This window comes from Leiobunum rupestre, chromosome 7, assembly GCF_980474605.1.
Source record: "Leiobunum rupestre chromosome 7, qqLeiRupe1.1.hap1, whole genome shotgun sequence".
In the NCBI taxonomy this organism is placed as follows: domain Eukaryota; kingdom Metazoa; phylum Arthropoda; class Arachnida; order Opiliones; family Sclerosomatidae; genus Leiobunum; species Leiobunum rupestre.
In genome coordinates, this window is record NC_143390.1 from 40775994 (window position 1) to 40793867 (window position 17874).

At 38.5% G+C, this 17874-nt stretch overlaps 1 protein-coding gene across 2 annotated transcripts in view; it reads left to right on the plus strand.

Moving 5' to 3' along the window:
* LOC149936317 (BCL11 transcription factor A-like) overlaps window positions 1-17874 on the plus strand; it is a 148728-nt gene that overhangs the window by 28665 nt on the left and 102189 nt on the right. The window lies entirely within an intron of this gene.

The following is a 17874-nucleotide window of genomic DNA, read 5'->3' on the forward strand; positions in this document are numbered from 1 at the left end:
TTACACAGACGTGGAAAGTTAGGGAAATACCATGGAAATTCCTTTTTTTTTGAAAAATCAGGGAAATTTATGACGGTTCAGAAAGTATCTCTTAGTATTAATTATGTTTATCTTTCACCTTGAAAAATCAGGGAAATCGGTTTGCCAATAACCCTGAAGAAATAATCGTAGCCACGTAGCGGCCAATGCGAGAAGCTCGATTAACTGCTGGATTTTCGTCCGCTAAGCGGAAGTAAACTGAAAAAGGCTAATTTATACGCATTTTATTGTATGTAGCAAAATCCAAGAAACCTGTAAATCAGTACGAAAATCGAACTGCAAAGTTTCATAAAAAAATCCCGTACACAATATTTTTAAATGTCAAACCTCATCGGCCAAATATATCTCTTAAGTTTTAACCTTTAAAATCAGCTCGTCGCGACCCCTATCTCGGTCCCGATTCATTTCGTCGTTAGGAGCTATAAATATCGTTTTAGGAGAAGCGTATATTTTGAACCCCATCATTCCGAAGTTGAAAATTTCGCGAATCGAACGAACTCGGAACGTTGTGGAAATCCCCGCGTAACCGATAGTGATGATATAGTTAGTTCCCTCATGAGTAAATGACCCCTTTGATGTCACCAGCTGCGAAAGCGTCTCCTCCCGCTTTATAAGAAGATGGCGGGTCAAATCGGGGGTCAACATTTTATAACGAAAGGGAAGAAAAAATTTGGGGGGGTCGCGAATGAGATGCGGTAATCTATAAGACGCGGGGAGGGCCGAGCTGACTCAAAAGGAGAGTCTCCCAAATCTAAAGATGAAGAAGGGGCCATCTGATCCACCCGACGAGCGCAATTTTTTGGCTAAGGGGGGTGCTAGCGGTGATAGATCAAGGGGAGGGGACCATCTCGGACTAAATTTACTCCTCGTTGCTGGCTGGCTGCTTGTTGGACTGGAGCGGTGATGGTAACAGCTGGGCATATGGTCACGTGACATCATTCGAAGAGGGATTTTTTTTTTGCTTTCACAATCATTAATATTTTGGCCGTAGTGCCAAAGCGGGCTCTACCATCCCTGAAAGACAACTGTGATGCGTTGATATATTAGGATTACCATTTCGGTGCTCGTCACCCTTTGCAGTGAGTATTACGACTGGCGGACTCTTGATACGTTTGTAGGTTTATTGGGAGAGGGGTGGATCAATCGATATTTGAAACTAAATCATATTTAATCTTTTTTAATGTTGTGAAACGCCTTCAACTACGTTTGTTTTTTAATATTCCCTACCAAATAAAAAACCGATTATAGAAAATTCTATCAAATGAAAAATTTGTCCCCATAAACTTTCGAAATTATGCTAAAAATGTTCAAATCTGACTTAAAATCATAAAAATATTATTTGAAAATTGTATTCCAACATGGAGGAATGTCCAATTCCTCTTTTTAAGAAATTCGATTTGCTTTATTTCTTTTACAGTTCAAGAAATTACAACTTTATAAGATTTTATTTAGAGTTGCTAGTTTTCCGGAAGAATAAAAAAATTGAAATATATATTACTTTGTAAGGGCTTTTATTTTAGGCTAGTTTAGAGTTTTAGTTTTACTTTTGGATTCGAAGAAATGATGCGAAAATGCCACGAAATTTTAATTTTAATTAATTTTATTAATTTTTTTCGGAAACCTTTCCCGACTTACAACTCTATTTTATTATATTACTATATTCATGGTAATTTGGTAAAGTTACCAATATCAGTAAATTAAAAGTAATAAAATTTAATTTAAAATTAAAATTTAAACTTCCTAATGCCTTTGCTTTATTAATGCACCAAAAATATAAATTACAAGAGGCACATGAATTGTCAAATTAAAATTTGTGCTAATGTTACTACAAGTTCACCTTGATCGAAAAACCGTTTCTCAGTTAATGAATGAAAAGGGTAGTCCACTTTTTTTGATTTTAATATCCTCGTCATTACCGTGCTCAAATCAATTACCAATATTTAATCAAAAGGGAGGGGCTTTCGTAAACCGTTTTACCTTTAATATATTCTATTCCAACAACTTCAACCATTGTATTTATGATTGACGCCTGTATAATTCCTCCATCCCCGCAATATTACGTAAACGAAGGGTGTTATTTTTTTGTAAAATTGAATAGATATTTTACGATTTGTCTATAATTTTTATGGCTGATTCAATATACACTAACCTATCAATATACACTAACCTACTTTTTCCATTTAAAAATAGTGCTAGTAACTTAAACGGTGTTACGACCTTAGCCTTCGGACTATTTTGAAAATTGATAACGAAATCCCGGTACCAGCATGGATGGAGTTTGACGTCCACCTGAGCTAGGTGGTGCTGGTAGCGGGTCAATTTAATTTTCACAATTTTCACGACTGGGCTAAATGCGGGTTAAGGATGTTATACTCGTTTAATTGGAACCCAAAGAGAGGCGCTTGTCAAGTTTGCCAAAAAACGTCTGCTCCAAGTTGGTACTTCACAATGGTAGCAGATGGTACGTCGGTAAAACGCGATATTGTTAATAAAATAAGTACATATAGGTATGACAATTAAAAAACATTATCATCCAACTGTTTTTGAGTTATAGCGCAAATTAGGTTTGATTTTTGCATATAGTTCTCGATGCTAAATACACTATTAGCACTCGACTACCAAGGACAATGACAGGGTTCGTACACGACCTGGAAAAGTCAGGGAATTTCAAAATGTTTCCAAAATGTCAGGGAATTTTAAAAGATTTCCAAAAGGTCAAGGGAAAATCAGGGGATTTCGAAATGGTACCGGAAAGTAAGGGAATTTTAAAATGACCCCAAAAAAATCAGATAAATAAATGTTTTAAAGATTTTTACCTCAAACCATTCATTCTAGATATGGTCAGGGAAAACCTGGAAATGTCAGGGAATTTAATTCCGGAAATTTTGTACGAACCCTGAATAATATACTACAGAGTTCGGTTGCTGGGGTAATGTCAGTGTCGACAAAAGGTTAGGTAAGAAAATTTGCATTAAAACAAAAGGAAGTCTTATACTTATTGTTATGCTACTTAGAACAATTAGTGGGTGTGGTTTATTTGGTTGCCGTGGTAATTAGTTTGTCGGCCATGACATTAAGACGTCCACTTGACAAAGGATCGTACTGCGTTTTTCCTCGTGATCTTAGCTAAGCATCGAATAGGAAGTGTCATACTTATAAGTATTGCGTTACTTATGATAATTGTTTTTAGTTCGGTAATTAATCACCGGTGATTGGTTAGATTGGTGGCTCTCGTTGTCTTAAATATCGCGGAAAAACGAAAATATATAGAATTCAAAGGCCTATCCGTAAAAGGGAACGAAAACAATAGCATTTCGAGGTATTTATTTATAGAAATAGGTCGGCGTTAGTCACGTTTTACTCTGTAAAGTCCGCCGGATTCACGGCGCCATCTATTATAGAAGCCGCGCGTACCGTTTTAAATACGTTTTATTGCCCCCAGAAATTCCGCGTAACGTTTTCCAACTCCCCCCCCCCCCCTTGGCGTCTCTCCTATATCATAAAACCAGGGTCAGCAACGGCGGGATCCTCGTGATGAAATGGCTTTTTCTGGCCAACTCATTTCCATGTACGCGGACTTCACCCCTGCCGGAATGGGCCGTGCTGAAAATCAACGAAAAACGTACGATATAAAAATAAAGAAAAAGCATATAGGTTTATTCTTTCAACATTTTTCCAGGAACGCGAAAATCCCTGCGTAACTGACTGTCTGCTTTGTTAGCCCAAACACGCTCCGCTCCGCCGTCTGAAACATCTCGCGCCTTTCAGATAGGCCAGCCAGACTAGCCCCCCCCTCTCTCCGCGACGTCGTCACCCCCCCCCCTTTACACTTGTTGCGTTTGGCCGAGCTCCAAAATAATTCGTTCGTTTTTCGGAATAAAAATTATTCGTTTCTCGTCTGCGGTTAAAAATCTAATAATGAATTTTTCAATTTTATCGCTTTGTCGGACGGATAGATGGCGCGCGTAACGTTTAACCGCTCCCTCGTTTTATTAATAGGGAGAAGGAACTACCACCTAATAGAAAAGACGTACGTTAAACACTCTTGAATTAGCTTAATAGTATTAGCTTATCTTTCATCTATCTGCTTAGAGGTGGAGCTAAGATGCGGGTGCCCCCTCCGTAATCCGATACGCGTTTTCCGCGACTAAGGATAGATGTCGCTGTATGCCAATCCTCCCCCTGTTAAATGTATTGTTCGTTTTATTGAGACGGCGACGGTATTTTACCCTCGAAGACCCGGAGCTATCCTCTAATGTTGCGATCGTACGGGGTCTTGCCTAATCCCGTTAATGTTATGCCAAGCACGCCAGCCACTAACTCACTGTCAGTTGTATTTACCTTTCAGTCAAAAATTACTAGTTAACTTAAGAGCGCCTTAGATCTCATTTTTCACAACCCTTAACGTTTCAACATTTAAATTGCGATCTCGCGCAACCTGTTTCCGTGTTTCTCAAGACTCTAAAGAGAAATTGAGGGTTTTCCAAAAACCTAAGACAACTTGATTATTAATGGTCTTTTTAATTACCGCGCGCCTTTTAAACCGTCTTTTATGTCCCAATCCGCATTTCGTCAATGTCATAAAAAGGACTACGAATGTCTATTAGGTGTTGACATGCCTCGTAAAATGGTTTGTGATTATAGTTTTAAGGGTAACGCGAAATTAATTACTAAAGTAATTAACCGTGTTGATGGGTTGTTTTTTTTTTTTTTTCATTTCCTCAACAGCGCCTAAACGAGGATAATATTATCGGGATAAACATTATTATCTCGGTTGTTTTAATATAACTCAACGTGATTAACATTTTGTATATATTTTTTTTGAAAAAAAAATATTTAAATAAACTGGATCGCGGTGGGTCGGGTCATAGGTCGATTCCTCGTAGTTATTCGTGACTTTTATAATAGTTTATTACTTTTATCTCTTGTTGAAATAAGATTTAGCTCGCCGCAAAATGAGACATTGTATTTAGCGTTCAAACAAAAGTTCCCCCGTAAAAGGTGATTGTATAGACGTATCTCTTTCGCGGTGACCCAATTTGGTAGAACTCTGCCCTCGCGCGCTCTATTATCTAGCGGTTCGACCACAATAGCCCCCTCTATGGCGCGAAAACAAAGCCAGCCTACCAACGCGATTTTCGTTTCGCGCCAAAATTATTTCATCTTAGGAAGCCGTAACAAATTTCAACGCCGATCGACTTACGTCACGTTTCTATTTCTCCCAAGTGAAACTGCGCCATCTCTGGGGCTTTATCGGAACTGTCAGCTGGAGTATCCGTAAATGATAAAGGAATTTTTTTCAAGGACCTTGGTCGCGTATTTATTGGGCGCGCTTTGATAAGACTGCATTCCGCGTTTGTCCGTTATCCGCGGGAATAACGGCACGCGCGGAGGGAATCGAGACAATGACAGTCGCTGTGACAACCGCGCGACGGTCTTCGCGCTCATCTCCCTCCGCCGTAAAAAGTAGGACACACTTCGGCTATATAGAATATCGAGAGGGAATTATTCCGAGCGCGCTAATGTATCGGACAAGCGGGATTGTTTCGAGCTCGACGAAAATGGCGGCTTCAAAAATTGGGGTCGAGCACGTGGTGCGTGTGTCGCGCTTTCGTTTTCTTTATCGTTACTCGCGCGTAAATACCCGTAACTGCGTTTTGCAACGAGGGTGGTGACTCGGCTATTTTCGTGTTTGGGGAGCCGGGCTCCTCCGAATAGTTCCGATTTGGTTTCTTCGTGCGCGAAAAAATATCGCGTAATTTGGAGGCGCGTCTTTTTGTTCCCCGAACGCGTTAACTACGCGAAACTAAAAGCGAGATTGTTCGCCCAGTTTTGTTCTATATAGTTAATGGATTTGTTGTTCGGCCGCTTTGGGAGGTTTTATCAGATGGGTTCAAGGTTTATTCCCGTTTGCGGCGTTTCGTCTACGCGTTCCTGACCCAGAAAAACGTCACCGTGACACTAACGCGGGTTTGTTTTGGTCTATTCACGTTGTATTTTGTCACCAAATGTTTTGGTCATTAAATGTCGAAATGACATCTGTACCCAAAAACAAAGTTTTATCTTTTAAATAAAATTGAACATTTTCATAACCCTCAACTAAAGCACACTTACCCCTATAATCACTTGGTTTTAGATAACTAATTTTCGTGTTGGTTCGGGAAGCAACTCGTCCAAGTCGGTTCGCTTAGAATCGCTTTCAAAACGACAAGGCGGGGAAGTCCAAATGCTCCTAATTTCCACAATTATGGGGATAAAATTCTAAATAATGTCAAATAATGTTACTGTATGTATAGTAAACATGATTAACTAATTGTTTTGGGATACATTTTAGTATTTTAATAATTTGGTCATAATTTGAAATTACGTTAAAGGCCGACTACAAAGTTATTTGGTTTACTCTGTCTTTCACTGGAAGCTGGCTCGCTGCAAGACACATGTGCTATGCAAGCAGCCAACTACCAGTGAGAAACGGAGTAAACCTAATAAATATGTAGTCGGCCTTTAAAAGCCTAGGTTTTCTTCTGGAGGGCCAACAGCAGAACACGTTGGCTTACCACCAGGGTATTTGCTTGGAACGAAAATAAATTTAAAGGATGACAGGCAGAAGAAAACCTAGACCTTCAAGCGAACAGGGTGAAGCGATTTCGCACGTGTGAACCAAGAATTATCGTCGGCGGTCAAAATTGGCATTCAAACCGGCCTAAACTGGGTTTTAAGCACTAGTGTGACCGTGGCTTAAGTGGGGCGAATTCTTTTAGCCTGTTCTGAGACTAAAAAGTGTACTCTTTCTACTCTAAATTAAACTTTATCTGCCAATAAATTAACCAGCCACTGGAAATATCTGGTGTAACTTAAAAAAAAATCGATTACTCAAATGAAGGAAAAATCAATGAAGCTATTTCAAAATCTTAACGGCCTAGGATTTATTCTGCCTGTTTTCCTTAAAGTTTTCTTCCCACCGCGCAATTATCCTGGTGGTAGGCCAACGTGTTCTGCGGTTGGCCTACCACCAGGATAATTGCGCGGCGGGAAGAAATCTGTGAACTATCAACAATCAAGAAAACTTTCATAATCATGAAATTTATCATCGAAATCATGGCCCAGGCAACAAAAATCATAGATTTTATTGAAATAAAAAAATATTTTCAAATCTTGGTTAACCTGTAAATAATCCTGGATTTAGGGTAAAAAATGTACACTTTTAAGATTCACAACAAGCGAAACACATCAAACTTTTTAGTTTCAACATAAAGAAACCCATTAATTTGTGTCAGGCGTATCAGAAACACCCACTGTCTGGAACAATTCAAGATGTTTGAAGTAACCAAAAAAAAAACATTTGACAATTCTAAATTTCCCCTTTATTGGATTTCGGTTCGCAAGTTAAACGAAAACTTATTTAATCTCGCCATCTGAATCGGCACTCGGCAGTGGGGTTTTTTCCCCGTGAAGGTTTCCTTTTCACGACGAAGGGGTTTGTCCCCTTCCATTCTCTCTTCTCCTCTGATCTTTTGTGTTTTCTTTGGCTAAAAATCGTCTGCATAATTACTCGCGATACTTTTATTCCGGCTGGCCATATAGAACTTGGCAAATCTCGGAAAGTAACCGAAAGAGGGAGCCGCGCTTATCGAAGCGGGCTGTTTTATGAGTGATTAACCCTTCTAGCGCGCTGCCAGCCTAATTAGGCTTCCACTCTTTCAAAGAGAAGGGGGCCGCGTCAATTTAAAAAGGCACAATTGAGGACTATCGGATTTTTCCTTTCTTTTATCGAGAAAGAAGCCCCAAACTTTCATTCCGCAATTTCTCGCCTTCCTGATCTGACACTTTTTACCGGATTTCGCCCATCCTTTTATCCTTTAAATTAAAGTTTCAGGTTAGCTTCGAATCTCTCGTTTATTTTGGCAGACAGATAATCAACTTAGAAATTTTGGGCCCTCGATTTTTCGGTTTCCGATACACGCAAAAAGAGAGAGTTAAAAGGGTTAAATTGGCGAGAAGCATTAACGCTTTCTCGATTGGTCGATTTAACTCGGCAAAGAGCGTCTGCTACTTGTTCCGCCCGTATCTGCCGATCGCGCTTTTAACAGTCTCATTGTGTCGCTTTTGCTGTGTTCAGTAATTCGCCACGCATCACAAAGTTTTCGCTTTCCTATCTCCGTATTTTGTTCGCTTACTGGCTTGATTCGCCGCAGAAGGCAAGACAAATTATCGAATCTGTTTGGATAATCGGAGAGTTTACAAAAATAAAATACGCAATCATGTGAAGATTTGATCGATTTTGATGAAACGATAATGGCGGTTTAATATTTTTTTTTCGGTTTTGATTGCCATTATGTTTTAGCTTTTTTTCTCCTAAAGTTATTAGAGTTTATTTGTTCGATTTATGCTCAATAGTCTTTCTTATAGTTTTATTATGGTAACTTTAATAACAGACGTACGTGGGTATATTGTCATCTTGGTTTGACGATATTTCAATAGCTACTGCATGTAGTGTGGCTTTAATATCGGGTATAAAAAGTTTTAGAAATCGGGTTTAAAAATCTAGAAATACGGTATAAAATATTTTAGAAATCGGGTATAAAATATTTTAGAAATCTGGGTATAAATTTTTTTAAAAATCTGGGTATAAAGGTTTTTGGAAATTTTTTTTTAAATCTGGGAATTAAATGATTTTTTGGAATCTGGGTATATATTTTTTTTAAATCTGGGTATTAAAAATTAAGAAATCTGGTAAAAAAAAAATTTAGAAATCTGACATGAAACTTTTTTGAAATCTGGTAAAATAAATCTAGAAATTAACCCCGAGTTTATCGTAATAAATCAGTAGAAAAACCTTACCGTAACGTAACTTCATTTACTTAAAAACATTAACCACGACGGAAAATATTTATTTCGCAATATTAAATGTCCAAAGAATTGATTTGTTTTTCCGCGTTTTTTACCACATTATTAAAAACTTCCTCAATTTTCTTTTTTATTTTCGCAACCTTCGAATTTTCGGACTAGACCCACGCATTATATTATATTTATTATACACCCATTTGCGGTTTAGCCAAATTATATTTGTCCGCCCGGATCGTATTTACTTTCAGTCTGTACCTAGAAAAAAGAGACCCTAAAGCGTTTTTAGGTAAAACGTTTGGTCGATTTTGAGCACTTATTGTATTACGTCCGCTTGTCCATCTGCCAGCAAACATTTAAAATTTGGAGGCCAGCTAGAGAGAGATAGTCTGTTGGATGGGACGCGCCTTTGTATGTAATCGTGTTGAACCCCTGGTGGTGTGAGATGGCAAACAATGGCTGCGGGATTTCTAGAATTTTTTTGCTGGGCGCTTGTAAATCGTACGTTACGTGTTTTTAGTCTCTATTGGTGGGTTTTATTTTGAAGTGTGATGGTGTGGTCCCTCTTTGGAGAGCCCGTTTTTACTGGTACTTAAGAAGAGCCGACCAGTCGCGTACGCATGTGGTCGTCCACTTGGGAAATTTCTCTCGAGTGGTTATTTCGATGGTCGCTTGTTTTCTTCTTGGGCAGTCCGCGACCCTCGCTAAAACTGGTCTGATTCCCCGCTTCACGTTTGAAGTACGAAGTTGCACTCGGCGGGGAGGTTCGAATGAAATGGAACAATTACGAATAAAATCTTTTGATAAAGGGATGCGTTTGAACCTGGGAAGTTTCCAATTAATTATTTCTTGTCGGGCTACTTTCAAATCACTGTGTGTCTGGACTGGACGATTTAAATCAGTGGTTCTCAACCTTTATCACCTCGTTGAACCCCATTTCAGTTGCTAATTTATCCAGGAAACTGCGCTTGAAAAAAAGTTCGGTATTTAAATTTATTTCTGCGGAAACTAATTCTATCATAGCACTGCTCAAAATCTCGTGGAGTCTGTAGAACTTTAAATGGAGCCTTTGGATTGGGTTAATAGCTGTTGACTCGCGTGTCATGAAGAGCTTGCCGCCACCCTCCTACACATTGTCACCCGGCCACCTGTGTAAGGCATTTAAAGTCGCTAGATGACTCGGCAGGGTTGCCACGGTACCTGGAATTCCTGGAAAAGTCAGTGAATTTGAATATGGGTATAAAAATCAGGGAGAAGTCGGGAATTTTAAAAATTAGTCTAAAAATCAGGGAATTTAAGTTCGGTTACAAATAATAAACTTTTTCTAAAATATAGGTTAAAAATTAAAAAATCTTGGCACAAAATAAGTCGGGGATAATTTCCGGAGATGGTCAGGGAAAACCTAAAAAAAGTAAGGGAATTTGATTGTGAAAAAACTGTGGCAACCCTGCTTGGGCCTATATGGTATTAGCCTAGCTGATTATATAAAGTGCGTTTCGGTTCATTTACGGTAGTATTTTTTGTTAGCTGATATTGATTATTTTAATTGTCGTATAATGAAGAGAGCGTTTTGTCCGGAAAACAGGGAGCCGTTTATTCGTCGATTAAATTATCCCCATTTGTTGAATGGCGCGTCCATTGTTCTTTTCCGCGCGTTTCCTCCGATATTTCCCTCGAACGAAGATTTCTCGTCTTTTTTCTCTTTTATTTTTCGAAAATGGGAAACACAAAAGATTGCCTAAAGAAGTGGAAGTAACTTGATGAACCATTAAAAATTTGGATCGTACTTTGTCTCCCTCAAGAAGTCTTGTACGAGCCATTAGATTTCATTCGGAACGGAGAGGGGAGCGAGCAAATTGAGCCCGTTCGCACTGCAACCATTTTGGACGGCTTTTTACCCCCACATTCACTGTGTCAATTCTCGTAGTCTAGCCACTACGATTGTGATCAAGAATTATGTTTTAAGAAGATAAATACAGCGCAATTTTTGTGGTAACTTACGAAACACCACCGACTTAACGGTTTAGTGATCTTTAAGCTGGTGTTGCAGAGTTAATTCGTATATTTTTCTATAATTTAAAATGATATTAATTTTTTCGGAAAATAAAATAAAAACAACTAAGAATAATATAAAATTCGATGGCTATAAGTCACTATTGACTTGGCCTTCAATTCTTTGTATTGAGGCATTGTAAGATTTTTATATTTAAATAAATGAATTGAAATTAATTCTGAAATGGTACTTTTATGCATGACCATCTGGGAATTTCTGATCGTAGCGGACCAAGTTTCATTTATTATCTGTCTTAAAATATTATCACTACTTCGATATTTTAATATTTGGTGGTTTCTTTTCGCCTGTTCTCGGACTAAAAGTGTACTCTTTTTACCCCAAAATGTTTTATTCGCCTGTTCCGTGGTTGAGAATTACTCCGCCCCACGAACTATTCGCTTGGTCCGGAGTATTAGAGCTACTCTTGTTACTCCTTCTGAAAAGAAGGTGTAAATGAGTAAATCGGATTTTGTCGTCTGCTAGCCAGAATTTATCTGCTAAAAAAGCCACAGGCAGCCATTTCGGAAAACATTTTTACTTTGACTTAAACTAGCTGAAAACTATTCGTGAGTTCTGAACCGTTAAGAGAACGGCCTAGGACTGAGCTGTAACGTCACGCAAAAGTTCTGGATAGTTCAGAACTTCTGTACGAATAGTTGTGATTCGTACGATTTGACGTACGCAGCCCGATGTGCAGACGAATTTTAGAGATTTCAACCTTGAGTTCCGACCAGTACTTGCTCTTGAGCAGGTACCATTTAGAACGGTTCCGAACGGTTCAACAAGAGGTTCTTGTCTGCGAATAGTTTGCATTTGGGTAGTTCTAGAATTTTTTTTGCCGAATAGTGCGCATGGGGACTGGTTGAACGGTTCAGAACTCACGAATAGTTTTCAGCTACTATTTGTCACCACAGAATCGGAGTAAAATGACGTCATAGCGTTACTCGTCTTACCCTACTCCAAAATCCTGGAACAAGCGAAAAGAAACCACCTTATATTATCGTATAATTTTGATATTTTGGGTGACTGTAGCCTCTGAAAAAGTGGTACCATCGGTTTAGGTGGTATGATATAACTATCTACAAGCAATGGTCAACCGAAAATTCCTCAATGCGACCGGGTCTCCGTTTTTTACGCTTTGAAATCTGTGGTGGCATTTTTGTAGAGGGGGAATCTGAAATTTTGTGGGTGGCGTTGTTCCCAAAGTTTTTCTTTGCTTGAACGGCTATTCTCCCGATTGTATCCGCCCAACTAAGACTTCGAGTGATGGCGGTGGTACCGCTGTAAGAGATAGAGAGAAGGAGATGGACATTATTAGGGCCCCTTCGTCTTTTTTTGCACGGTCCGGTTGACCAAGGACGGCGGGGGACGCGAGGCATCGGCCAGCCACCAGCCGAGAGAGACAAGGCCGCTGGCTTACGGAGGGACTGCCATCCTGTTTTTAAAAAGAAAAGTTATCGCCAAGAGATCGCCGAAGTTATATATATATTTTTTTTTTCCACGAAGAAGACCATTGTCGTCATTTTGGTCGAAGCCTTGGTCTTCGTCTTCGGCCGCATTCATCTGTAACTAGACGAGGAACGGCGGATCGGGTCCCGTTTCGCTGGGCGGCTGGGAGCCCTTAGTTGTTGACTTGGGCCTTAGGATTCCTGAAGAGAGAGAGAGTAAGTCTTCGGTCCATTAGGCGCGTGTCGTCTTCGACCCAAAAACAGAATAGAGACACTCTACAATTTAACCGATTTTTTTATATATTTTTACATCATCCAGTTTTTTTTTAACTTACCACGTCAACCATTGAACTGGTTTGAAACTTTCGCTTAACTTTGAGTCTATTGTGAATTTGAAGTTAGTCCGTTGGACACGCGTCCCATTGTTGATCTTATACAGGGTTGCCACACGTCAGGGAAAAGTCGGGGAATTTAAAAATGGGCCTTAAAAGTCAAGGAAAGGTCAGCCAGAATTATTATAAGAATTTAAATAAGGTCAGGGGAAAGCCAGGGAATTAGATTTTCTCTTGACACTTTTTGAAGGTAATTTTACTCTATTTTTATGACAAATTCTTTGATTATCATTTATTTCCTTGAAAGTCTGGCTAATTTTTTTCAACATTGCAATACGTTTTTTACTGAACTCTAAATCCATTCAAATTTATTAACTTCTGATAAAAGTAAAATATAAAATAAATATTTTTACCTTAAAAAGTCGGGGACATCTCTTAAAATTAAAGACTATATAATATACGCTTCGCTTACTAGACAGGCGTGTTCCTACGAAAAGCCTGTTAACACCTCTGTAGCACTATAAAAGCTGGGTTAATATTTGGACCCGCGGCTAGAGGCGCCACTAGTAACACAGCACAAGCTAGGGGAAAATTTTGACCAGCGTCGAGATGGAGCCACAATCGGTATGCAAGTTCAGCCATAGAACACGCCTGTCTAGTAAGTGAAGCGTATATATAGTCTTTGCTTAAAATGTTCAGAGAAAACCGAGAATTTTAATCTGAAAATTTTGTGGCAACCCTGTTATAAGTACACGAAAATTAACAAGATTTCAACAACAAATTACAAAAACAATGGATGTTATCTAAAATCAGATAAGAAAAACATTGATATAACCTTTTCGAACTCGACTTCCATCTTGTAATCCGAATAAAAACTAGGTACGATTAAGTTTAACGGCGTGAGTGGATCGCGGGCCCTTTTTTTAATGAAATAACCGTACAAACCAAATCGTGTCTCGTTCCAAATAAAACAAAAGATTCAATAATAAGCCGGAAAAAGCGCGAAACCCGATCGGCGCGTCGAAATGAATGGCAGCAGAGTGGGCTCCGCGTTTAGTGACGAGAAGAGGTCAATCGTGATGACCCCGATCGTAGAAGACGATCCGAGGATCAGCCTCGCGTTACATAATATATAGGCAACCCGCTAAAACTTCTTTCCCAGCGTTGATTTGGTGGCGAACTCAACGCGTAATTCCATCAATGTTTATATTCTCTAATCGAATTCCGCGATAAAACATCTTCAAAGGGCAAAGTGGAAGGTGGTCCCAACCCAGAAGATTCTTTCCTGAGCCACCCCGGGATGTCCCCCCGGATGTGTCGGGGGTGGAATCGGCGCCTCTACCACCATCCACCAGATCGCGCTGTGGGTATTCCAACCAAAGTCGACCCGAGTTGGAATAAAAACGGAGCTGATGGCAATTGGCGGGGTGCAGTTAGGGTACATTTTTTTAAAATATATATTTGAAGGTTTTAGCGGGTATAAGCGGGTCAAGCACCCTTGCAACTCTCTCCCTCTTCCCGTAGAAGTCTAACCGGTCCTTTCTGTACTCTCCAAGCCACAGTCCGGCAGCGCGACCTAAAGTTGCTCCTTTCTTAAGGGGGGGGGGGGATAACAGCGACCAGCCATCCTGCCCCCCCCCCTCTATATCTGTTCTCTCCCATGGCGACTTTAAATAAGAGGTGTATAAAATGGGATTTTTTATCGGTTATCCATTGAGATTGTCCGTTTGGAAACACGTTTATTTCTCTCGGGTTTATCCCGTTTTTTATTTTCGACGGTGGTTTCCAAGAATAAACCATCTCTTCCTTAAATCGTCCGGATGTAACTTCAATTTATCTCACTTTTTTCGTCGTTGTGTGATATTTAGTACGTATCCGATTATCGTTGGCAGGTATTTCCCCACCCCCCTTCGCCCGTTTGCTACAGTGGGGAAACCTCTTGAGAATTGTTTAGATTTTTATCATTACCCAGTTTTTATTTTATAATTACTCAGTGTTTAAATTATAATTACTCAGTGTTTAAATTATAATTACCCAGTGTTTAAATTATAATTACTCAGTTTTTGGTTTAATTATCCAGTTTTTGGTTTATCAAATTATCCAGTTTTTGGTTTATATAATTATAAAGTTTTTAGTTTATCAAGTTATCCAGTTTTTAGTTCATCAAGTTATCCAGTTTTTAGTTTATCAAGTTATCCAGTTTTTGGTTTATCAAGTTATCCATTTTTTGGTTTATCAAGTTATCCATTTTTTGGTTTATATAATTATCCAGTTCTTAGTTTATCAATTTGTCCAGTTTTTAGTTTATCAATTTGTCCAGTTTTTAGTTTATCAATTTGTCCAGTTTTTAGTTTATCAATTTGTCCAGTTTTTAGTTTATCAATTTGTCCAGTTTTTAGTTCATAAAATTACCGATAACTGTAGTACTTTTGTAACGCTAGATGCGATATTTTCTCACTTCACTGAAATCTGTTTCATATTATTGCTAAATCTATTCATCGTGCTGCTATTACTTTGCAAATCGCTATGTCTCCAATGTTATCTGCCAATTGAGAAAGCAACACGGAAACTATCGCGGAGTCCATCGTCAAAGCTACAGACTCTGATTATTGAAGCTGCCTTATTTAGGTCAAATACGTGCGGTTAATTCGATCTGGCCTTTGAAATCTTTCAAATAATCGATCAATTTTAAATTACTTAACTTCATTAAAGCTATTTTGGAATGGTTTTTCACCATTCCATTCGAATTATTTTTGGTTTTGTGTAGTTCGACAAAGATGCTACATATTTTATCATTTCCAACTTTAGCTACTTGTACATTCTTAGGGTGCAAACGTCAATCGTGTCTAAAAGTATATTTCAGAAAAATATTTGTATCGATTAACAACAATTTATTAACATTTATTAGTTAAAGTTTTTAGTTTTAAGTGTATTAAAAATTAAGTAATCAGTCTAGCGTAAAAAACAATTATTTCAGAAGTCACGTATCTCGTCTCGCTTGACCTTTGCCCTTAACGTACCAATTTGAATGTTTTTTCAATATATTTCATATTTGATTCGCAAACGTGAGAGAATTTGATTGATTTACATTAACAGTAACGCGACTCGAACCCGTATCTTTAACGAATTTTAATTTACTGAAACTATTTCTCGCTTTCAAATTAATCGTACCTAATCGTGAAAAATTAATTTTAATGACTTGTCCCAAATCAGGGATCATTTCGAAGTTTTTAATTTCGGTTTCGGTAGCGAAGAGCCGTCTGAACGAGTCTTTATCATTATACCCGCGCCCAAAGTCCAGCTGCTAGTCGCGATCGCGTACGGGTAATGAAGACTGTACTCGACCCCGGCTTTCCCGCGGTAGTGTTCGATGAAGCGTACGCGGAGGGGGGATATGGCGTCGACGGTTTGATGGTTGCATACTAATAGGCCGGAGTCAGGGATACGAAAACGTGATATACTGAAGGGAGTTGCGACACTTGTCATACAACATGCGGCGTTTTTTTTTGGCGTTGTCCCCCCCCCCCTCCCTTCGCAGCTTTTTCAGCTCTAGTTGGAGAATAATATTCCCTCTTACTGTTGCGTGAGATAAATTTACGAGTGGCTTTTAGAACAGGTCGAACTCGGTGGCGAGTAACGCACTAACCCTCACCTCGTTGCGTCACGACCAATGTGGCCCCAGTGTTCCCTTAGCTCTATTTCGACGGTTACCACTTTTCACCACTACTGGCGTGAGCGCTTTATATAAGTGACCCAAGGCGATAACCAATTCAACATTTAATTAATTCTTCTAAACTTTTTAATTTCCAGAAATTTTGCATATTTTTGACATAATTTAACATATATAACAGTTTGTTATGCTATTACCAATTCTAGTTTAATAACCTAATAAATTTGTAAATTTTTATCATAATTTAATAACTCAAATTTAGCAGATTATAGACAGGTTAATCTACGTAGGGATAATTCGTAGGAGTGTAGATTGTACGGAAGAAAGTTACTCAGCTGCAAGTTTTTCCGATTTCGAGGACTAGTTTAATTTGTCTAATATAACTAAAACAAATCCAATTCAAAATTAATAAATTACTTCAAAGTTCAATTTCACACAATTTTTACATAAACTACAAATTTCTAGTTATTAAATTATGTAAGTGACCGAACACAAAACCAATTAGAGATTAAATTTTTTCTTCAATCTTTAATTTCACAAATTTGTCAATTTTTAGTAAACTTATTTTAATAATAAAAGCAATTTGGAAGAATATTGGACAAATATTTACCACAAAAAGGAAACCTTCTAAGGAAGCCCCTGGGGGAAAAGGGGTATTGACATAATTTGGTAACTAGAAATTAAGATTAACCGATGATAAAGTTTTCCCCTCAAATTTCACTCTTCTAAAGGATCAATTTAAATCATCCAGTTCTTGTTTTTCTTAAAACAAGACATCAATTATAGATCAATTTCCCAATAAAATTAAATTTATTGTTTGATATTAAACGATAATTTATTTATCGTATATAGATAACAAAATGTAGTTTTTTTGTGATTAGGGGCTAACTCGCTTTTACGAAATACGGGGAAAACTGCGTAATCATTTGGTCGTACCCTGGCGATATCAAAATTAAATATTACACGTGATATCGGTTATTTTCTCAATTAATTTTCGGAACGAAAATGGTAAAGGAAAATGGCCCAGTTACGGAAATTTAAAACAAGATGTAGAAATCGGATGATAATATTTTATCACGAAGGGGAGCAGTTTTAAGAACAAAGACCGCGTTACATCGTTGTTTGTCATATCCTTTATTCGTATAGAAATCGCGAAATATAAAGAGTGGGGGTGCCTTATGATATCATTCGATTCGGAACCAAACTGGTTCTTGGTCTATTAAACCCCGTGTCCTTTCTGTCGAACCAGTCTGCCAGGGATATTAATCGAAAACTAAACAAGCTCAAAAAAGGGCTCGCAGCCAAAAATGTTTATTCGAAAAATAGCCCAAATATTCCTTTAAATAAAAGATCATTCATAGTCGACTGGACATACAACAGGTTTGTCTATGGTTTATCCCAGGAATCCATACCTCTAGTTGGAATGCTTATCCTGCCGTATCGCGTATGGTAAGATCACTCTGACGGCTTTGGCCCCGCCTACGAGAG